We start from the raw sequence: 25,475 nt of genomic DNA on the forward strand, positions 1-25,475 counted from the left end.
CTTAATTTAAACAAATGGGTGCTTTTTGTTGAGTAAGCCATTTAAAAGTGCAAATAGTCCTATGACTTTGCTAATGTTCTTCAATCTTTATACATTTACATTGATATGCACCAAAAATACCTAATAAATCAGAATGGATTTTATTATTTCTCCTAATGGTATGAAATATCCAGAATTATTAAATATAAATTCTACCACTTTATAACATCTGAAGTCTCACAAAAAAAGCCATCTAAGAAGAATATATATCTCTCTATATACACATATATACTGTGTATACAAATTATATAATTAAAATGATATTTAGTAATTGGGAGGATTAGACTTTCTCTGACTTTGACTATCATTGAAGCAAATTATTTACTGGTTTTAACTAAGGCATTCTGCCTTAAGTAAAGACAATGAAGAACATGAAAAAAAGCAATTTCACTTTAATTTAACAAGTATTACATTTGCTCAGGAGTTCACAATGGTTGCAAGCCTCAGACCCTGGCTTAAGAAGGAGGAAGGGTGTGGCCTGAACACTATACAAAAGCAGCATTCTCTGCCCTTCTGGCACTTTAGAATCAGTCAGTAGAGATTTTAAAATCAAATAGCAGTGTTTGTGCTCCATCACTGAGGACTCTGATTTATTGGCTTGGAGCAGGTCCTGGCTATGGAAGCTTCGATCAAGAGTCACTCTTTTGAAAAGAAGACTAAAACTGGGTGCGGGTTTAATGTCACAATTTTGTGGAATTCAGGATTCTCATTGAGGAATTCTGATTCTTTCATTGTCTGGTAATTGACAGATAATGAAATAGGCAATTAAAAAAGGTATTTTGGGCCAGTGCTCCTCAAGAGATAAAATGGATTTTGTAGAAACCAGTTTATAGAAAATTAGGCTATTTCCACAAATAATAAATAATGACATAATAATACTTGAACTTTTATTTTTTTCAAATTGTTTTTCACTGATAAATTCAATATTTTTACTGGATATTATTAAAATAAAATAATTGGGTTATTGTAATGTATAAAATATCTGTTTCTTAACAAGAACAGAAACCTGGTTTAGTACCTTCTGATTATTTTCTATTTTATCAGTAATTATATTGTTAACATTTCTTGAATATCCATGATGCATCAGTCACTTTTTCAGTGATAAGCCTACATGATCATCCTTTAATTCTCACAGTCATATAAATTAGGTACTATTCACATTATCCTGAGCCTTAGAGAGGTCTCTTAGCTCAAGGTCACATTATTAGGTTGTCTTAATTAATACAGCACAATACTTGCTCTTGGATGGAATGACTTACAGAGACAGTCTTGCCCTTGTCCTATCAAATCTGAATAACTACTACAAAATCGTATCAATGAAATCAGTGTAGTATTGGTATAAAAAGAGATAGATAGATTAATATAACTGAACAGTGAGCTTAGGGGCAGGCCCATGCATATATTGGAATGTGATCTATGAAAAGTTGCTATCAATGGAGAAAGTGCAGATGACTTTGGTAGATGGTATGGAGAAAATGGATTTATTATATGTAGAAAAATAAAACACCACATAAAGAGTGGCTAAACATGCATTAAAAACTCAAATGTGAACCCAGACAGCTTGGCTCAGTGATTGAGTTCATGGTTGATTCCAGGTTAGGGGGCTCGATCCCCAGTGTGGGGCATGTAAGAGGCAGCCAATCAATGATTTTCTCTCATCATTGATGTTTCTCTCTTTCTTCCTCTCTGAAATAAAAAAAATATATTAAAATTTTTTTAAACAAACAAAAAACCCCCTAAAATGTGAAAGGAAAATGTTGTTAATAGAAAAAATGTAGGAGATTTTGTGACTAATTCAAAAGCATAACCATAAGACAAAATATGATGGTATGATATACATGAAAATGAAGGTTTTCTGTTTAAGACACCATATAGGAAGAAAACAGATAAACGACTAAAGGGTGCCGCGACCTGCATGGCTAGGGTTCAGGATCTGAAGGAGGGGCCAATGCACAAATGGAAATGCTAAACAAGAAATATGAATTTAGGAGAAACCAAGATGGCGGCATAGGTAAACACCTGAAATTGCTGCCTCGCACAACCACTTCAAAAATATAACTAAAAGACAAAACGGACATCATCCAGAACCACAGGAAGGCTGGCTGAGTAGAATGTCTACAACTAGAAGGAAAGAGAAAAGCACACTGAAACACAGAGGAGGTACGGAAGTAAAGTTCAGAAGTATGGAGGCACACGTGGAAAGGTCTGGCAGGACGCAGTTGTCTTTTTCAATAAGGAGGGAGTCTCAGCTCCCAACTGCTCTGAACTCCAGTTCCAGGCAGGTTTCTGGGATTCAGACTCATACAGGGAGAAACTGGACTGTCTGGCATCGGTTGGAACTCAAGGGTCGCTTTCTCTCAGAGGTGCTTGCAGTGATTACCGCGCAGACACTGAGACACGGTGGCCTCTTAGGGCAGGGCTGAGGATCAGCCATAGCTGTTTGCTCTGCCCTGTTGATTCCCTAAGACCTCGCCTCCCCCAAGCTATGCACAGGGCTTTTGCATATGAATGGCATGGCCCTTTGCAATCTAAACTTACCTAACAAACTGCAGCTGGGTCAGAGAGACCCAGAACATCCAAAAGAAGGCCCAAGGTCCGACAGCAGCTTGCACTGCTTCACAGATGGGCCTTATCTGGGTACCTCCAAACCCCAAACAAAGGAGAGGAATCTTCAGATCACTTTGTAGCTCCTGCTGGGTAGCCTCAGGCAGAGGCTAAATTAGCACCTCCTTAGAGATCCAAGAACCAGTGTACCCAGTGGTAAGAGTAGGACCATCCAGATTACAACTCCTCAGATCCATAGGGACACACTCAGGGGGCAGACTCAGTGAGCACCAATGCCCCACTGAAGCAAGTCTTGCCCTAGAAGGGTGTCTCCAGCACAGAAGTTCTTCCACAGCTGATTCTCACAGCCAATTGGCCTGGAGGTCAATTCCTCCCAGTGATACCTACAACAATCAAGGCTTAACTACAACAAGACTGTGAACACAGCCCACAAAGGGGTGCACCAAGAGAGTCCACCTCAGGTAATTGGGGAGGCTGAGCCACTGGGCCCTATAGGACACCTAGCACACAAAACCACTCTATCAACACAGGGAAACAGCCAAAATGCAGAGACAAAGAAACAGGTCACAAATGACAGAAATGGAGGAAAGCAAACTACTAGATATAGAGTTCAAAACCACGGTTATAAGGTTTTCCAAGAATTTTCTAGAAACCGCTGATAAATTTAGTGAGACCTTCAATAAGTCTAGTGATTCCCTCGAGGATATGAAAAAGGACCAACTAGAAATTAAGCATACACTGACTGAAATAAAGAATATTATACAGAGATCCAACAGCAGACTAGAGGATCGCAAGAATCAAGTGAAAGATTTGAAATACGAAGAAGCAAAAAACACCCAACCGGAAAAGCAAAAAGATAAAACAATCCAAAAATATCAAGATAGTGTAAGGAGCCTCTGGGACAACTTCAAGCGTACCAACATCCGAATTATGGGGGTGCCAGAAGAAGAGAGAGAACAAGATATTGAAAACCTATTTGAAGAAATAATGACAGAAAACTTCCCTTACCTGGTGAAAGAAATAGACTTACAAGTCCAGGAAGCACAGAGAACCCCAAACAAAAGGAATCCAAAGAGGACCACACCAAGACACATCATAATTCAAATGCCAAGAGCAAAAGACAAAGAGAGAATATTAAAAGCAGCAAGAGAAAAACAGTTAGTTACCTACAAGGGAGCACCCATAAGATTGTCAGCTGATTTCTCAACAGAAAATATGCAGGCCAGAAGGGAGTGGCAAGAAATATTCAAAGTGATGAATAGCATGTACCTACAACCAAGATTACTTTACCCAGCAAAGCTATCATTCAGAATTGAAGGTCAGATAAAGAGCTTCACAGATAAGAAAAAGCTAAAGGAGTTAATCACCACCAAACCAGTATTATATGAAATGCTGTAAGGTATCCTTTAAGAAGAGGAAGAAGAGCCCTAGCCAGCTTGGCTCAGTGGATAGAGCACTGGCCTGCGGACTGAAGGGTCCCAGGTTTGATTCTGGCCAAGGGCACATGCATGGGTTGCGGGCTCCATCCCCATTGTGGGGTGTGCAGGAGGCAGCCAATCAATGATCCTCTCTCATCATTGATGTTCCTATCTCTCTCCTTCTCCCTTCCTCTTTGAAATCAATAAAGAAATATATTTAAAAAAAAAGAAGAGGAAGAAGAAAAAGGTAAAGATAAAAATTATGAACAATAAATACATATATATCAACAAGTGAATCTAAAAATCAAGTGAATAAATAATCTGATGAACAGAATAAACTGGTGAATATAATAGAATCAGGGGCATAGAAAGGGAGTGGACTGACAATTCTTGGGGGGAAAGGGGTGTGGGGGGTGTGGGAAGAGACTGGAAAAAAATCGTATGCTTATGGATGAGGACAGTGGAGGCGGTAAGGGCAGAGGGTGGGGTGGGAGCCAAGTGGAGGGGAGCTATGGGGGGACAAAAGAGGAACAACTGTAATAATCTGAACAGTAAAGATTTAATTAAAAAATATGAATTTAGAAGGCATGGGGGGCCAGGTGGAGACCTTTTTTCTATGAAGAGGCACACTGAAACCTGGCCTTATTCGCTTTTTATTCAGTTTTAGATACACATCTTGCCCTCAGTAAAGCACAGAAAACAGGTAGCAGACAGAACATCTCTAAGGTGAATAAAGATCAGTAAAGATCAGTAAGGTCCAGTAAACATTTACTTTGAGGCTCTTAGGTCAGGACATTGCTTTGAGCCACCGCTAACTCAACACAAACAATGGTGCTTGGCATTAGCCCTGCTAATACCCAAGGTCCATCAGCCTTCCTTCCATGTTCCTTGGTTCACTCTAATGATACTATTGGCAGTGGGTGGCTTCCGGAAAAAGGGAAAATATATTTAAAATATGTAAAATCAACAAAGAACAGAAAAGACAATGACTACAAGAAAAAAATAAGCAATGTAAATAATCAATCATTTTACAGAAGGAGAATCTCAAAAGACCATTGCATACAAGTGATACTGAAACTCATTAGTAACCTGATAAATAAAAATTAAGTGATATAATATGGTATACACCTGATAAATTGGCAACATCATGAATTATTGGTAGGAGTGTAGAGCATTGCAGCCATTCTGGAGAACAATCTGGCAAGTCCTGTTTACTTCTGGGTGAAAAATCAGCAAGTATTCTTAGATCCAATGAATTTCACATTTTATCTTATAATTTTCACTAGTGACCCAGTGCACAAAATTCGTGCACATTAAGTGGGGATTAATTAGAGGAAATATTTTAATATTGCTATTTGCCCTTTCTCTATAATAGAAGTGTCAGAGATTAAGGAAAATTAGTAAAATGTATATGAAAATCTTCCTCCTGTCAGAGTCTGGGGCATGCCACAGACACCAGAATCAAGTCCCTGCCCACCTATGTGCGCCTTGAAATCGCACGACCTGGCTGGCCCCACCCCCATTGGGCTAGATCCAGACCCAGCTGACCCCACCCTTGTCAAGCCCTGCTGGGTAGAGGGTGTAGCCTCAGGTCACCTGGCCCAGTTCCAGGGCAGGGGTGTGGCCTGAGGTCCCCTGGCCCGGGCCAGGGTGGAGGGTGTACCTTGAGGTCTCCTTCAAGCCTCATGGGCGGGGAGCATGGCTTGAGGTCCCCCATCAAGCTCCGCATAGCGGGGGTTGCAGCCTGAGGTCTCCCATCAAGCCCTGCCAGGCAGGGGGTGTGCCCTGAAGTCCCCTTTCAAGCCCTGCATGGTGGGAGGCGTGGCCTCAGGTCCCACGGCCTGGTGCTGGGGTGGGGAGCATGGCCTGAGGTCCCCTGTCAAGCCCTACCAGGAAGGAATACAGCCCAGGTGCCCTACCCTGGCTCAGTGCCTCGCAGCCTCAGGTCCCTGCTGATTGCTTGTTAAGGCTCGTTATAGGAACTCAGCCTCTGCTGTGGGTGCAACAATCTTGTGTTATGGAATTCCTGCCTCTGCTGTGGGTGCAGCCATTTGTTATGGTGTGATGGTAAATTTGCATATTCCCTCTGTATTAGATAGGATGCACACTATGAGTAGTAATAGAGAAAGAAATCATGCTCCCCAAATTACATTAATATTGGTAGTATTAGATTATTTCTATTATATGAATTGTTTTGTCTAGTTTGGAAATAAAAATTGTGGAAGAAAGATGAAAATGCATTGAAAAAATTCTCCATTTAATATGTATGTTGTGGAAAGGGTACACCACAAAGTTACATAGCATTAGCCTGAAAGATGTCAACCAGTCTCAGTAATATTGGTTATGGCCATCAGTAGGTATTTATGAAACGCCTGCTGTATAGATGGCTCTGGGAAACATGTATTTTTATAGAATGGGTTGTTTCTGCCAGTTGCCGAGGGCCTCTAGAGATCTTAGTTTGGATTCTAATTCTTACTTATTTTGTTCCTGTTAGATCACAATTTCATATATGAAAAGTTCTTGGTTATCCTGAAAAATCTCATAAGTTATAGAATAAAATTGTTATTTGTATAGATGGACACCTTGCTTAAAAGCAACTTCACGCCCTAGCTGGTTTGGTTCAGGGGATAGAGCATCGGCCTACTGACTGAAGGGTCCCAGGTTTGATTCCTGTCAAGAGCACATACTGGGGTTGTGGGCTCGATCTCCAGTAAGGGGTGTGCAGGAGGCAGCCAGTCAATGATTCTCTCTCATCATTGATGTTTTTATCTCTCCTTCTCCCTCCCTCTCTCTGAAATCAATAAAAATATATTTTTAAAAAAGCAGCTTCATTAGCTGAAAAAAGTATTGTTCTAACAAGATCATATGTGCATATATACATAACCCATGGACACAGACATGGGGAAGGCCAGAGGTGGGACAAGGTTGGGTAAATGGGGGCAAAAAGGGAGAAAATGGGCGACATTGGTAATGCCAGCAACAATAAAATAAATAAATAAATAAATAAATAAATAAATAAATAAATGGGATCTACCATATGAAGGAGAAAATATTACCTCTGTTTTGCTAATTAAGAGGTTTCTAAAAACCTATACAGAGATTGACCATATTACTATTTATGAACTCCCTCTAGGAAACATACACCTACATACTTTTTATTAGAATCTGCAAGTGCAGCTCATTTTTATTATTGTGATGTCACAGTCTCAGGGTTTTATTAAATTTCCAAGATTTTTAATGAACCTTAATTGCTTCTAATAGTTTTCCTTCAGTACAATAACATTTCCTGAAAAAAAAAGACAAATAATTCTATTTTGATAATACTTATAACTGGATTTTTAATTAACAATTTACTCATATAGTGTATGAATTTAAATAAACAATTGACTGTTTAGGTACATTCATAATCTTAGAAAATGAATTATTTTTTTTGCAAATACCTAAATCCTCATTCAATTTTAAGTAGCGTAATTCTGAGTAAATACTAGTGTAAATTACACTGTATATTATTAAAACTTACATGATTTTTAAAATAGAAAAATTATTTTATAAATGGTAGGTCTAGATTAAAAATATTATTTAAGTTAAAATATAATATATATACACCAAAACATCAGGATGATAAGTAGCAAGCTGTAATTATCCTCATATTCATTATGAGTGCCCAAGTACTGTGTTTGCACAGGGAGGTGAATGTTGTTCTACCAGGAATACATTCCCTAACAAAGTCATCAGTTATAAATGTATCCCCTCAAATATCCATCTCTACTTAAGTCTAGCACCTATCCCACTATTGAGTTAGTCTTTTGTCTCAGCTAATCCAATAATCCAAAGCAAACACAACACATATCTTTTGTAAGGCAGAACTGCAAAGCTTACCACAGATACAGGATCTCACAAAAGAAAAGATTTCCATGAAAGTGCTGTCTGAGACTTGCTTGTATTTCATAAGAAAACATTGACAATGAGATTTTTCAGAGTAAGACCAGTTTAAGGTTGAGGATGAGGAAATCCATAAGTATGAGAAAATGGATTATACACACTAAATATGATAATTTTGGTAAAATCAAATATGAAATGATGGATTTCCTATTCTGTCATCATACCATGTTTATCAGAGAAGTTGTGTCAGATTTAACACTTGATTCATTATGAGTCAGAGCAGAGCCGCAGATGTAAAATACTTTTTATGGAATATAATATAAATTATTGTTTCTAAGTTATAGTTTATCTTTTCAAAGTCCTAATTACTTTTTTAATTTTAATAAGATTCTGCACTTGCCTTTTGTGTGTGTAAAGTCTTCTTAAGTGCATTTTGCTCATTGTGTCTACAGGTAGAAAATGAGAACTGCTTGAATATTAAAATGTTGGGTGTTATTTTATTTTTACTTTGTGTTTTATTTTCTAAATAATCTGTATTGAGAAAGTATCTATATATATAAAAGGCTAATATGCAAAGTGTCCCCTCGGGAGTTTGACCAGGAGAATGGGAGTTCAATCACTTGCTATGACATGTGCTGACCACCAGGGGGCGGCATGGAACATGGCGGGTGACCAGCGGCGGTGGCAGGGTGCTGAGGGAGTGAGGGAAGGAGGAGACAGGGAGGCAGGGAGGTGGGGGTGGGGGGGTGGGTGGACGTGCCACTGCGTGGGTGGCGAGGGAAGGAGGAGGTGAGGAGGTGGGAAGGCGGGGAACCTGATCAGCCCTGATCGCCAGCCAGGCCTAGGGACCCTACCCGGGCATGAATTTTGTGCACCGGGCTTCTAGTTAGTATATAAACATTAAGACTTCAATATAAGTAATTTTTAGAAATTGGTTGACACTCTTGAATTGCTTAAATAAATGAAACTTAATTTACATATTATAGTACAATGTGTACTTTTATATATGACTAGAGGCCCGGTGCATGAATTCATGCACTGCTGGGGTCCGGCCGGCCCACCCAGATGGGGGCTGATCGAGCCAGGCCAGCAGGGGCAGGAGACATGGGAGGTTGGCTGGCTGGCACAGTCCCCGATCGGGCTGGTTGGCCAGGTCAAAGTGGGCGTCATAGTGACCGGTCGTTCTGGTTTTTCTGGTGTTCTGGTTGCTGGCTTTTTATATATATAGATTACTTTTTAAAATTATCATTTGGCTTAAAGAAAGATTCAAAGCAATTTTAAATTCAGAGAATAAAATTTTCCCTTGAATTTGACGAAAAACATATTGTTTTAGTTGCAGTAGAATACAGGAGTCTATGTAAAAGGCAAAGTAACTTATTTCTAATCACACATTTTATAATGCTAGATCAATACCAAAAATGCATCCTAGGCCTCTTATTAAATGTTCTATTTAAGTAATCCCTGATACTGTTTTTATTTTATTTGGTTAATTGTGATAATTGCCTGCAGAGCAAATTTAAGTTAATATGGTAAGAATGTTAAAAAACAATCATTGGTTTTTATCAATTATCTTTTTTCTCTTTGGTGCATAGAAAATACTCAAAGATACATCTATATAGATGTCTAATTTGTGTAAGGAAGAATAAGTAATGGAAAGTTTTAGCTACTTACATAAACAATGCAGTTAAGTAATAGAAAGGTGGCCTTATTTTTACTTTTTCTCAGCATTGCACTGTTTAATCAGTCACTTTTCTACAGCAATAACAAAATCCTAACATCCATTCAACAACTTTTACAGACTTAATACAGCCATTCTAACATTTCCACTTGAGTTAAGGTCTAGAGAAATTTATTGGATTATAATAAGATGGTAATCACAGAATTTGTTTTCAGAAGCTTCTCTCTATCCCATTTTACTTATTATAAAGATAATATAGTAATTAATTATTGAGTACAATTCTGAATTTCTCCTTATAAAAGTTTTCTTTTTGTATAACTACTATCATTACTTAAAACTTAAGAATGAAATTGATAAAATATAAATAAGTTAAAACTAAATGTACAATAACATAAAAAGCTGTGGTGAATGAGAGTGCTGTGTCTCTGGTTAGAGTAACATCTTGGTTAAATTGTGAATAGTTTCTCTTTAGAAGTTTTTCATGAATTAGTGTTTCTGTGGCAAACCCCATGTTCTAGAAATGGTAATTTCATAAAAGACTTGTGTGTCTCCACTGGTTCTTTTTAAATTAAAAGCATCTAAATTGCATTTGAAAAAATACGATGCACAAACATACTTACTCATAATAAATGAGCATGTGCTGTATGTATTAAAGTAAAAATTGAATAATTGAATGACATAGTATTTTACATAGGTCTTCATATGCCTTATGTTAAGGTACACCCGAGTGCCTCTTTTGTTGTTTCATTTTCTTTCTTTTTTAAAATAGGGCATCTGTTTCTAAATTAGATGTTTAAAAACTGAGGTCATATATAACCTGAATGGACATTAACATCCCAACACATCAATAGTATATTCTATAAGATTTAAGTCTTGGACAGCAGTTCTTTTCTTCTTTGTGTTTGTTTTATTTTAACACTGCTGTGTTGACTTAGGGTGCTTTTTCAAAATCCTATTGTATATCATTTAAAAAATGTATATGCTAGCATAAAACATATGAAAAAGTATGCTGTATTATGTAATAAAATTGAATAGAATCACAATAATTCTTTAACATAATGTTAATTTCTTAAGATTCTTTAATCTCAAATTAGGAAATATTTCACACATAAAAATCTACACAAATAAAATAGACATTCACACATCATATAAATAATAATTAGATTTTGCCATATTTGTATTACATACTCTATTTAAATAGAAACAAAAATTTTAGTTATTTTCATAGCTGCACACTACTCCTTTTCTAATCCTCACCTTCCCAAAGATAACAAGCATCTTGAAGTGGGTGTAATCTTTCCCATGAGTGTTTTCATATTCTTACTACATATGTATTGCTTATCTCATCTGTAAAGTTAAAGTATTATACTTAAGAAATTGATACATCATTATTATTAGTTTTTAAAATTTTTATTAGAACTAACTGAATAGCACTAATATTAAAATCGACGAGGTTGCTGCCAAGACTTAAATCTTTAAAATTGATTTTGGGGAAATAAAGCGCCTTTATGCAACAGTTATTATGAAGTGTTCCATTTTTGTCATGACCTTTGTTTCCCACTTGCATAATCATTTATACCGAAATTCATTAGCCTGCTCCTGAGGAGAAGCACTGAAAGCCATATAAGTAACCATGGGTTAATTGGATAACTGTGGTAATTTGAAAGCTTGTACATGCTGACTTTGCAACTATTAATAATACATGAAGCTCACTACAGATAACCCCTCCCTCCGTACGAGAAGCACCTGAGCATGGAGGCTGGGTTCTCGGGATTTGATACTGTGGCAAGTCAAAAAAGAATTGGTGCTAATCTTTCTCTGACCTAGTTTACTCATCTATAGAATGGAGATAATAAAACCCTGACTGCAAGGTTGTCATAGAATTATATGAAATAATGTCAAATAAACAGTGCTAAGTGCCCACTAGATGTAAGTTGTCACAGCGAATGTAAACTGGGTACATTTTACATTTTCTGAAATAATAACATTATTAGCTCACTGACAGACTTGAAGCCCCAAATAGAAAGCATTTTCATTTCCATGTTGCCTCTCTCTATCCTGTTTCTTGATTAAGTGAGACATAACAGCTTCTCTGATGAACTTCATGGGCTTCATAATATATCCCATGGATTATATTATGAGGCCTAGCTTCTCTTCTCCTTCCAATGATTTTGTAAGCCTCTAATAGCCTCTATTAGATCCCTTTCTTATTAAAATAGCTAGAGTTATTTAGGATTTCTTCAACTCTATGCAGTGGACACTAGCTGTGAGCCACGGGACCTCTAGGATGAGAATCTGGAATTTGTTAATTCACTTGCTTGATTTAAAGTGAGTGAAATCTGCATGCAGTTTGGAAAGGAGACCCTAGCTATTTGTCGTGTAAAGTGACAAAAACGGTGCCATGATGTATCACCTGTGGTCACGGATAATGGAGTGCCAATTGAGGTAAAGCTTTGGTGGTCTGGAGGGCTCCTGCAGTAGGTTATTATGACATTAATAAAGAATACAAGAACTCTGTGGGTGGGCCGCCTGCTGCTGATTGCACTGAGTCACTTAGAGAAGTGATATACCCTGCATTTTACATTCTTGGCTCAAGGCACATTCAGGGGCACAGACTCTCTTTTGACTGATACTGGTAGTCCCAGGGCTATTGTAGTTGATCATATGAGACAACAATGCTGAATTGGGGCATCTTGTGTAAAAATTTAGAGCACTGACCAGGGAAAATTCAGAAATCTGAAAACTGGAATGGAATATGTGGATGGGCTCAGATCAGCCTGAACTCTCGAGTTCCCCCAATTTCACTGATAGTTCTTTGACAGAAGGTAGAGTTCCTTCTTCCCTTCAGATGATGCTATAACTGCCTTGCCCTGAGACCTTGAGGCAGTTATCATGTTAAAGGATACCCATTTGCTTCATAACCTCTCTATTACTCCTAATCACCTCCAGAGCAAAGATGACATTCATATCTCAAAATGTCATAGCTACAATACCCAACCCAGGAAGACAAGGCTTAATAGATTTTGCCAATTCATATCAACAGAAACCTGCGGAGTATCTATGGCTATGATTTTAAATGAGCTAGACCAGAACAGAACAAAAGTGAATTAAAAGTGGCTGTATTTATTATGATTGGATTTAACAGAGATTCTGGAATCAAAGGGCTAGTTTGAGCAGCTGTAAGTAAATGGTTCTAGCTATGTTGGTATTGACAGAAACAGACTCAAATTACATTTTAGTAAGAAAAGTTTAGATGCTAGAAATTTTCTGGCACAATGGAGAGGGAGGAATTCATGTGGCTATCAAGCAGTTGACATGTGGCTAGTCTAAATCAAGATGTTCTTCAAGTATAAAACAGTGCAAACAAGTGCAGTGTCTCAGTAACAGTTTTTATATGATTGCATATTGAAATAATATTATCTTGTCTATATTAGGTTAAACAAAATATATTTTATAAACAATTTACTATGTTTTAAAATATGACTCCTAGAAAATTTAAAAGTACTGTATACTTGTGGCTTGTTTTTGGGCATACATTTATATTTTTATTAGGCAGTGATGACTTAGAGGGATGCACATGTTTGAGTGGATTTATCATTTGTGACACACTTACCCACTCTCCAACTTTATCTCCTGAAAGTTGAAGGTCAATCCCTTCAACAAGGTATTCAGTACTACACTCAAAAGAGGAGTGTCTTTTAAGGAGGATGTATCCTTAAAAAGCATTTTAGCATTTGTTCTCTGTAGGCTAGGGATGAAGTTAGGAAGCATTGTCACTGTAATTAGCCCCTAATTTCAGCATGGACAACAGGGTCATGGAGTGGCCAAGACCAAATGGTAACAGTTAACTACCAGAGACAAAGTGAGCATGGTTTTTACAGTAGTCAATGATTTCCCAAGGATATTTTGCTGTGGTTTACAGATCACACATAACTCCCTAGGATTGAAATTCTTGTGAAGTTACCAAAGTGTAATTTAAGTTGTAATTTTGTGTGTGTGTGTGTGTGTGTGTGTGTGTGTGTGTGTGTGTGTGTGTGTGTGTGTGTTTATGGTGAAAAATGTGTGACTTGAGTTAGACAGGCATGGTCCCACCCAATTGCTAGATCATAAGCCCTTGTTCAGTGCAGAGGCTGGAAGCCCCATCAGTGAAGAAGAGACCAGGTAGTTGTGGAAAAGGGCCATGTGATACCATCATATTTATGTACCATAACTTTATTTCTGCACTTCCCTAAAAGAAACCTGCTTATCAAGATGTCTGATTAGAAGCAAGGGAAATGCAGAATATTTTCTATTGCTAATACTTAAAGATCAGGAATACTATGGTGTTTCATTGGTAAAATGATAGTTTTTTCCTAAGCACATCTGTCACTGTGCCTGGAAACCCATCTTGTGACAATGTGACAATCTTCCCAGTTGTTGAATACGTAGTTGAATCAACAATTAACAGAAGAACACAGTGTCACCATGACCCACTGAACAAGGACTTTTTTTAACAATAGAAAACCCTTAGACTTGCCACTCTACATAAAGCTAAAAAAAATAGTATGAATACCATATCTCTGTGAAAACATGAGTCAATCAGTGCCAATTTCTAGGACTTGGAACACGCAGTGGGTGTTTGTCCTTATCTCATCTCCATTAAACTTACCTCTTTGGCCTGTGCAGAAGAGAGATAGATCTTGGAGAATGACAATGATTACTGTAAACTTAATCAGGTGTCGATTTAAATGTTAAAGATTCTTCCAGATATTGTCTCCTTACTAGAGAGAAAATAAACAGAGATCCTGCATATGACAGAAGCAGCTACTGCTCTGGAAAGTGCATTCTTTTCATTCCAGTAAACAAATGATACCAGGATGATCTTGCATTCATTTGGTAGGTATGGCGGTAGATAATTACTATCTTACCTAAGGGCTATATCACCTCTCCATCTTTGTTCCTATGGGATTTTTTCTTATTGCCAAGTCAACATTCTGGTCCACTAGATTGTTGAAAGCATGCTCATAGATTTTGGTGAGCACTAAGCAGCTGTTACTTTATATGCGTCTTTAAGGCATAACCATTGAGAGGATGGGAGATAAATCCCATACAAATTTAGGGAATATGCCTAAATTTGGGAGGGTCCAGTCATGTCATATATTCTTGCCAAAGTGAAGGATAAGTGCTCCTTCACTTACATTTTTCATCGATTTGTCTGCTTGTTGGGTATCTTTGGATAATGGAGGAAACATACCTCATTTGGATGAGCTATTTCTTCCTAATGACCGACTTGTGCAACCACGGGATGTGGCATGGTGTTTCTGGCAATTCTGATATGATCACAGCATAGACCACATAGGGCTTTAGGGAAAAGCAATGACCTCTTTGGAAAAAAGTTAATCTTTTAAAATCCAGTTCCTATCTTGCTATTTCAGTCTTGAAGTGATTGAACTTCTAATCCAGGGAACTTAAATTCCTCCCCAAATCACACAACCATCATGAACTTGGGAATGCTTGACTATCATAAAGTTGGTTTGCTCAGCAGCATACCACATCAAGTTGCATTGGCATGGGGAAAGCAAGATTAAGCTCAAGCAGGCACTCAAAGCAGAAAAATGCTGTATGTGCAGGTAGCTCCCATTCACAATATATCTATTCCTGCTACATTGCCACTTCTCCCTCAACCTGTAAGTATGGTCACCTAGGGTGTTTCTTACAATCAGTCCACATGGGGAAGAACTAAGCCTGATATGCATTTAGTTTTCTGCATGATATGTTGGTGTTGGTTGGAAGTGGACTATTGCTCCATTATAGCCCATACAGGACTCCCAAGAAGGACAGTACAGAAAGTAAATCTTTATTGAGGAAAGAATTTTTAATGGTACAACTGATTGTCCACTTTATCTGGAAGGAGAGATAGCCAGAGGCATGAACCTAGATTAATTCAGGAATAATAACTAGAGAGGTTGGATGGATTTTGGGGGTGTTAGAAGGGAGACTAACTAATATTATTTCCTCCCCACTATGTTTCTGCCAGCCATACCATTTGAGCAATTACTGTATGTCTTCATTCTATATCAGGTTATTATGCATAGCATGACTTTTGAACAAAAATTATTTTTCAGCAATGAACTGAAGAGAAGGACTGACTATAGATTTCTATAACAGTGAAATGATCAACTTCATATTCAGTATATTTAGTTATGGAGACATTGGGTGGCTTATGAAGGTCAGTTTCATTTCTCAAGGAAGAAGTATATGTTTTGAATCATTGATGAATTTACTGTTTCTTGCATTGCTAGTCTAATAGTCATTGGTGCCTTTCTCCAAGCCTTTCTAAGTTCTCCCTCCTCAAACACCATGGTGGGATTGTACTTCCCTACTCTGCTGAAGTTAGGTCTGTCTGTGACTTTCTTTGGATAAATAGAAAGAACAGAAGTGATTTCTATACAGAAGCTTTTAAAGCCAGCTCATGATTGTTATTGCTATTGCAATAGTACATGCCTATGTCAAGATGGCATATCTGTTAGCCTCAGGAACCTGAAGGCCTATGTTGATCAGAGTCCCCTACCATGCAAAGCCTTAAAAACTCATAATTTGTGTGTTTGTTCCCTTGGAACACATCTGCTGCCATAGAAATTTTGTCTTTCCTTGTTACTACAGTAGAACCTACTGTAGAACCCACCTAAAGCTGTGGTACCAACTTGTAGTTGATTCAACAGTTTTGTTAAACATGAGCAGAGCAAGGATGATGGGCCAGGCATAGTAACTCACCAAGGCAGAAAGCCCTGGATGCCTAGCAAGGGGAAGATCTGGAAAAATAAGAACCTCACCCCCAGGGTAACCTATCCTCCTCTAGCATATCACTGGTCATGTGGTTTAGAGACCTGATCTTTCATACCACTGGCCAGGTGGCTTAGATCCCCTTGACCTTTTCCTCCCTAAAGATGACATTTAGGCCTCAGTTGTATTTCAACTCTAGGCCCAGAAAATCCTCAAAAGCAGGTAAGTGACACCATGGCTGCCTCAGGACCAACTACATTTACTAATGACCCCCTGCCTTGGAACTGACCAATCAGTGGAGACCCCAACCCTTAAAGAACACACCTGAAAAGCTGGTGAATATTCTACTGAGACCCTCCCCTGAGACCTCCCCTAAGGTTTCCACCTGCAAGAGAGATAAATATACTCAGGATAAAGGATCCAGTCCATGCTCTCCCTCAAAAGAGCACACCTGTACCATTCCTCTACAGGCATGTATACCCCAATCTCTAAGAGATCCCACGAGACTTACAACCAGAGGAGCAATGGGCAGTGGCAGCTTGTCCTGGGCTAATCCCCTGAATCTTCTCCAAGGCCCCCTTTTCTCTGACTTTCCAGTGAGCTAAGCAACCCAGCATAGGCTTTCCTGTTGCTTCTTTTATGCCCTTCCTTGATTCACTCGCCTAAGTATATATTTGCTGTGATCAATGCATTCTTGATTGCTTTACTTTCATTATCGTTGACCTTAAAATATTTTCTGTGTCAAATAGAAGAATCGAGGTCCCAGCCAGTAGCCCCAATTGATGAGTTTCTTCGCAGCAATGTAAATGATAGTAAAATGTTTTACTTTTATAACAAATGCTTATATATCAATTGCATAGCCCTCAAGTATTTACTTTTTGAGATAAACTGAAGTTGAACTGATGTCCACGTCGTGAAAAAAATTTCTATAAAAATGAACATAGGAGAAAAAAAATAACCATTGCTAAAATTTTCTCTAAATATTAGAGATTACAAATAGTTAATTATCTTTTAGTTTCCAAAACATTAGTGAACTGCCAAATATAATTTCTTTTTTATAAATTAGGAAAGCTAAAACAACAAAAAACTGGGCTTATAAGGTATAGGGAGTTGGGAGTGGGGCTGGGTGACATTCAGCTGGCCATTTGAGGCCCAGACTTCCCACACTAGAACCCTGGCTCCATTTGTCTGTAATCCTGAGGAGAACCTTCCATCCCCTGTAACGATAAACACTGCTGTGACTTGAAGCCTAGACTGGCCATATTTTGGCACTATGCCAAGAGTGAACTGATTCCACCCACCCCTGCTGAGATCCCTAAAGCTATTCAGAGCTTTAAAAAATAGTTAATAGTGCTCAAACTCCTAGCTTCCAACAGCTCACAGTTAAGGAAGCTCTGCTGAGTGGTTTGGCGGCCATTGAGGAGTGGATGTGGTTTTATGTCGGCGAGATCACAGGCAAGCCTGGCATCACTGGCATAATGTTTGAAGACCAATCTTTAACATCTGTTCCTTTTTTGTTTATTATTTGAATGTTCTTGGACCATGAGTATTCAGAATGGTATTTGAATTTAAAAAATGTCAAAATCCCTGTTTTCTAAATCGAACACTGCATGAAAAGGTCACAATTTCTCTTGATATTAAGTTAGATTGTCTCCTGCTTTAATAACATTAATACACCTCTAAATGCATGTGTTTGCTCAGCCTGAAAATGGAAATATCTGTGAACATACCAACCTGGTACATATATTTGTGAGGATAACTTTTTTACTTTGAAGGTTAGAATTTTATTTCCAGAAAAGTCAGGGGAAAGGCCTGGAGAAAACTAGAACTTACTACAGTAGGAGAAATACTGTAGCAAGTTCTAGTTTGAACCTGAGTTAAATCATGTCAGCAGTTAAATAATAAAATTTGTATGGTCAGAGAAAGTCCTTTTTGACCACACCTATATCTGTAAATGTTGGCATATTTGGTGGTAATCTAAGTATGTATCTTTATCTTTTTAAAAAATATCCTCAACCGAGGATATGTTTATTGATTTTAAGAAAGATTGGAAGGGAGAGGGAGAGAGAGAGAGAGAGAAACATCCATGTGAGAGAGAAATATCTATAAGTTACCTCTCATACACCCTGACTTTGGATGGAACCTAGGTATATGCCCTATTGGGAATTGAGCCTGCAATCTTTTTGGCTTATGGGATGAAGCTCCAACCAACTGAGGCACCTAGCTGTGTTCTTTGTGACATCTTTAATGCCAAGGCAGTGAATGAGAGCCATGACCTATATGTTATTCTAATTTTGATATTGTATTATTACTAGTCAATCTAGTTTTATTATATTTAGAAACTATCTTCTTTAAAAATAAAATACCCTATGGATATTTAAATACGGTTATAACTTAGCATTACCCATGTATCTAAAAAGTATATTATGTCCTAAATTAAGTAAAAGTGATGATTATTTAAAAACAAATGGGAGGATACTTTGCATTGAACCACAGAAGGAATCTAAAGTAGTGCAGGAATTGTTCATTTCCAAAGTGTTCATGAAAAATTCTAGAAATATAATGATTGTTAATAATATAAAGACAACACAAAACTTACTTAATTTTTTAAATAATTGAGATAAACTGACTTAAATTGTTCTTCATAGAATACCATTGTCATTAAAGTTCAACTTACTTTTTAATGCTCAAATCCAGGTGAAGCTCCCATATCCCATATCCCTTAAACTTTAGGAAGACAGAGTTAGGCATGTCTACTCCCTATTTTTTAATTATTATGAAAACTAGAGGCCCAGTGCACAAAACTCATGCACTGTGGGAGGTGGGGGATCCGTCAGTCCAGCCTGTGCCCTCTCACAGTCCAGGAGCCCCAGGATAGATTGCCCTAAAGAGGTAGGCCCTGCCCACCCGGCTGGGGTTCCACAATGGATTGCCCATGCAGAGGGAGGCCCTGCCCACCTGCCACATCCCACTGGTGGGTGGCCTGGCCTCCCTCTTTGGGGCGATCAGGAAGCCCCCTGATTGATCGATCGCCCCGCCAGCCAGTGGCCTGGGCCTCTCTCTGCAGGGTGATCATGGAGTTATGACTGGGCCCCTGACCAATCGCATCGTACCCGCCTTGGCTGGCCTGGTGCCAGTGGGTGTCATAGCGTGGTCGTCCAGATGGTTGTTCTGTGGTTTGGTCATTCGGTCGATTTGCATATTATGCTTTCATTATTATAGAGATGAAAACTTTTTTCATTTTCTCTCGATTCAAGGAGAAAGACTTTTGGAGTATTACACATACATTTAACCCATTTTCCCAGTTTTCTGTCTCATCTGCTTCCTTTCATATTTTTATAGAATTGGCAGAGTTGCTGAATAACTGAGGTCATTTAAAACAAAAAACAAATTTTGCAGCTTTACAACATAAATATCTCTCTTTTAACAATTAATGAGGAACCCATTTTGTTAAATCAATGTTAGGTTATGGTTTTATTCCCAATATTGGTCTATACAAGTAGAAATGATATTTTTAGAAATGTTTATTAATTTTTTATTAAGCACAAACTAATGATGCACAGACTGGCAAAGGGCAAGTTAATGAGGGGCCACTAGATATGATGATCCAAAGAGGAGCCATGTCTTGTATTGATCTTAATACAATTTAGACTCTGTATACCTTCATATACCTAGTACAATACTTTCCCCAAGTAGTCACTCAGTATCTAAATTTTATTTAGCAAGTGAATGATTATCCAGATATTACATGGAGAGTAGAATAGATATTTTGTATAAACTTAAATTAGTATATTATTTTCTGGAGACAAATATAAAGTATTTAAACATGTATGTAACCATTAAAGTGAAGTGTTAATTTTATTTTGTTCTGCAGTTTATTTTACTACATTTTCTCATTTCCTGGCAATTCTGTGAGACATTTTAAATTGAAAATGCACTAAAATTGCAGAAGGGAAGGCTTGAAAATAGAAAATGTAATGCCATTAATTACTGCAACATACTAAATCTAGGTATATGGTTTTGCCCTCTTTTTCAAACAAAGTAATACTTTTTAAAAGCATCAAGCAAGTCCACCCTCCCCCCCCAAAAAGCACTAAAAATGAATTTAGGAGATATAATTCTAATTGTTTTGACTGCTAAATATCTACACTAACTTGGTTAAATCATGATAGCTTTATGAGTCTGGGTTTCCTCACCTGTAAATAGATGAATTTTGTATGAATTTTTAACACTATCTATCTATTGGGAGCTGCAGATGAATAACAGAAAAAGCATTTGCCTAGAGTCAGAAATATTACCTTGAAATTTTGATTTATGGATGTTATTTGGGCATCAGATAATTTTTTAAAAGCTCAGGAATTTAACATATGATAAACAAATACAAAAAATATATAAAAGCATTGGTAAATAGAAAGTAGGAAAGAAAATATAAGAGATTTAATTAATCAATTTAAGAGGTCAATTTTTCTGACTAATAGTAATTCCAAAGGAGAGCAATGGAAAGAGATGGGGCATTATAAAAAGAAAAATAAAGGTCAATAGGTATATGAAAAGATGTTCAACTTTATTAGCTATTAGGGAAATGTAAATAAAAACTACAATGAGATATCACCTCATGCCTGTTAGAATGCTTATCTATAATAATAAAAGCATAATATGCTAATTAGACTGGACAGCAGAACGACCTTCCAGACATCATTCCGGACGACCTTCCGGACAAAGCTGGGGCTGCAAGACCGCTGTGGCTGCAAGGGCCAAGCCTCTGGCACAAATTTCATGCATCAGGCCTCTAGTTATCAATAAGAGAAGTAATGACAAGTGTTGGAGAAGTTCTGAGGAAAAGGAGCTCTTATTCACAGCTGGTGAATGTAAACTGGTATAGCCCCTATGGAAAACAGTATGGAGGTTCCTCAAAAAATTAAGTAGAGAGTTACCATATGACCTAGCAATCCCTCTTCTGGGTATCTACCCCCAAAACTTGAAAACATTTATTTGAAAAGATATATGCATCTCTATGTTCATTGCAGCATTTTCATGTTGTCCAAGACATGGAAAAAACTCAACTGTCCTTTGACAGATGATTGGATAAAGAAGATGTGGTACATATACACAATGGACTACTACTCAGCTATAAGAAAAGATAAAATAGTGCCTTTTGTGAGAACATAGATGGATCTTGAGAATATCATGCTAAGCAAAATAATTCAAACACAGAAAGTCAAGAGCCATATGATTTCACTCTTATATGGGATATAAAACTGAAATCAACAAATAAACGAAAAAGAGAAACAAACAAAAACTCATATTTACAGACAACAGTATGGTGGTTAACAAAGAGAAGGGGGGTGGGGAGATATTAAGTGGTAAAGGGGGTCAAATATATGGTGAGGGAAGAATATTTGACTTTGGATAGTGGGCACATAATGCAATATACAGATCATCTATACTAATAAAAGCCTAGGTGGTCCTTGTGCCCTCGCACGTGATGTCGTCACAAGATGGCCCCCACAAGATGGCCCCCACAAGATGGCCATGCACACAGTGGAGGCGGGGCCCAGCGGCTGCTCCGCATGGTGAGACCTGGGGTCCTGTGGCTCCGGGTGGCGTGGAGGATGCCGGTCCCAGTGTCTCCACCACCTCACGTGGAGGAGTCAGGTTCCGGCGGAGGAGGTGGGTTGCGGCAGGGGAAGGCAGTTGGGGGTGATCAGGCTGGCAGGGGAGCAGTTAGGAATCAATCAAGCTGGCAGGGGAGTGGTTAGGGGGCAATCTGGCTGGCAGGCAGAAGCGGTTAGGGACAATCAGGCAGACAGGCAGGCGAGTGGTTAGGAGCCAGCGGTCTTGGATTGTGAGGGGGATGTCTGACTGCCGGTTTAGGCCCGATTTCTGAGGAGTCCCAGATTGGAGAGGGTACAGGCTGGGCTCAGGGACACCCTCCCCCCACCCCCAGTGAATGAATTTTGTACACCAGGCCTCTAGTATATAAGAATCAACCAAAGAATGACACTCCTCCCCTCCCCCCATGCACAAATTTCATGCACAGGGCCTCTGGTTTATTATATAATTTTATACTTGCAACCTATATAATTTTATTAAGCAGTGTCACCCAAATAAATTTAATTTAAAATTTCCTATAATGGAAATAAATAATTCTGCAATCTGAAAAGTCCCATCTAGTACCCAGCATAATGAAGGAAAACAAACAATAAGACAAGATGGATAATCCACTACAAAGCACATCATAGTAACTCTGTTTCTGATATTTTCAAAGTTGTATTATGAGGTTAAAATTAAATTAACTCTAGAAAATAAACACTCTGTACAAAGAAGGAAATGCTATTATAGTATACTGCTTGGTCTTACAGTAGACTCACCTAGAAAACTTACTTAGTCATACCAATAAAAATCTCGCCTGTTAATTTAACTAAGGATGTGATGGTGAAAGAATGGGAAAAATATTTACTATATGTATTTAAAACTGACAAATCAATAACTATTTGTAGATGCATTTGATTGAAAAATATAAAAGAAATTACTAGAAGAAGAGTCTAGAAGAGTAAGAAAAAAAGGTTGCTTAAGGGAAAAGGTTCAAGAATAGGAAGGTGAAGTAGGGATCTTCTTTATTCTATTGAAAGCTTTTGGCAATATTTGATTTAAAATACATGTGCATTAGTCATTGTGATAATAATGAATCTTGGATAATATGAGCAGAGACCTAAAATATTGGTGACCAGAACTGGGCTGTTGTATACAAGGAGTATGGCTAGCTTATTTAAATTTTAAGCACATGTTCAAATGTAGCTCATAGCTACAACCCCTTTTAAATTAAAAACTCTGTGAAGTTATAAAATGTTGGACTATTTATCATCTACGATGTTGAAACAGACATCAGGAACTGCCATTATTAACAACAGCACCTTGTGAGTGGTTTTTTAATGAGGATTAAATGAGTTAATGAATGTAAGGTGTTTAGAAAACTTCATTGCATTCATAAAGTGATAACGAATACTAGATATTAGTATTAATACATAATTTAAAAATGCGCTTTCTGTTTTATTTTAATTATGAAGCTATTTAATTAATCAATGTCACCATCAATTAATAGTTACCCATTGAGATTTCAAAACATGAGGCGATTTCAGTTTGGGGGTTACTCTCTCTTTCCCAAGGGCAAACATACTATTTTATCCAGAATATTTGTTTTATAAGAGTGCATATACAGTATTTTGTTTCCTTCTAAACAAAATTATATTCAAACTACTTGGAGGTAATATTAATTTTTAACAGACTCCATAATCCCCACTTAAAATTATTCTGGAATTTATAGACTAGATTTTTACTTGAACTTACAGATGTCACTGATAGTTGTTTGGTGTTAAAGTGTTTAAATCTCCATTTAGCTATTCTTCCAATATGCTATTGTAAATATAAGATATGAATCCTTAAGACAGAACAGTGAAGTTGAGACACATTTTCTTACAGAAATGGGAACAACGAATATGTTTTAGACATTACAAATCAAATTTACAGACTTTTCTGGTGCTCAGAAAATGAAATAAAGTTAATTTATTTTCTAATTAATAATTGATGTTCTCTAATAAAGACTTAAAATGTTATTAAATTGTTATTAGCTCCCATTTATTTCCCGAATTTTTATGTATTAACAAACTTCTCTTTAAATTTTGTGTCACTATCTAAAGCTCTGTATGAATTGTGTATGTATGTCAGACATTTTATATATTCTTAGACATATTACTTAATTTCTTCATATTTGTAAAAGACCATATGTACTTCCAGAAGTCAATAGATAATGTACCATTTTCAAAAACTCCTTTAAAAAACATTGATTATTACATATTTGACCTCTTTGGGATGTGTGTCTGACCCCACAGAATGCTGATTTAAAACCTCATCTTACTTGTTCGTGCAATAAAGACTATGTAGTGTGAACTGTTAAATAATTCCCAATATTTATGACACGCTTGGATAAACAGGAAATGGGTTACTTTCCTGTAAATAATGGACAAGTCCACTTTAATAACACACCACAGTGCCACCTTAGAAATTGCTCATTGATTAGAAGGAGAGAGACCAAAATGTTTTCAAATTTTACATGGCTTTATAGTATTGTAGCTGGAGATGGTAAGAAGAAAAGGAATCGCTATAGGCTTCTATCCTGAACTCTATTATATGTTCCCCCCCACCTTTGGGCCTCTCAATTAAATCCTTTAAACAATTAAGATAAGTAGGGTATATGCTTAAAGAAGCAAGGGTTATCAATAAGAGTTGATCATTTGTTGAATAGATCATTAATAAAAAAATAAATTCGTGTGTATGATACGAGATCCATGGATTCTAGTTTGATGTGTCAATTTGAGAGTGACGTTTCCAAAAGTGGTTGAGTAGCAGAGCAGATGCTGTAGTGACAAATTAGTTTGCAGTGAAAATTATACTCTTTGGAGTGACCAAAAAAAGGAGAATTGGAGATGTGTGAATGTGAATTTTAGTGGATTGGTGATCTTCTTTTGGACTGTTTCATGTTCCCCAAATATATTTTCCAGAATTGTAGGTTCCTCTGGGAAGTTTACTAATTTATATATATGAATATAAGAGGGAGAAAGAAAAGTCTCACAAATCAGCTCAATTAAATGAAGCAACATGTACTAAAAAAAAAATCCAGTATCTATAATTTGCACAGTCATTTTGAGATGTTGCATAAAACATGTAGACCTCACTAACAATTTACTTTTTTACCATGATCTATTTACTTTTTTACCTTTCATGGAAATTAATCTTGCAACTAACTCATATCAATGATTTATTTGGCAACTGCTTTGTATATTCTCTAAGGGGCTTTATATTTATATTTTATTTCTAACAATGTTCTTGCTGCTATATCCAGAGATACTAAACTCTAGACAAATCTAATTTACATTAAATATGTAAAAATGTTCCTGAGCTGATAGGCCATCTCACTTCCCTCTAAACCAGTGGTTCTCAACCTTGGCTGCACATTAGAATCACCTGGGAATCTTTTTTAAATCCTGATTTATGGGCCTCATCCTCCAGAAATTCTGTTTCTTTGTTACTAATGTTGTGGCCCCACCCCATAACAAAGAAACAGAATTTCTGGA

The sequence above is a fragment of the Myotis myotis genome, unplaced genomic scaffold, assembly GCF_014108235.1.
Source record: "Myotis myotis isolate mMyoMyo1 unplaced genomic scaffold, mMyoMyo1.p scaffold_m19_p_2, whole genome shotgun sequence".
In the NCBI taxonomy this organism is placed as follows: Eukaryota; Metazoa; Chordata; class Mammalia; order Chiroptera; family Vespertilionidae; genus Myotis; species Myotis myotis.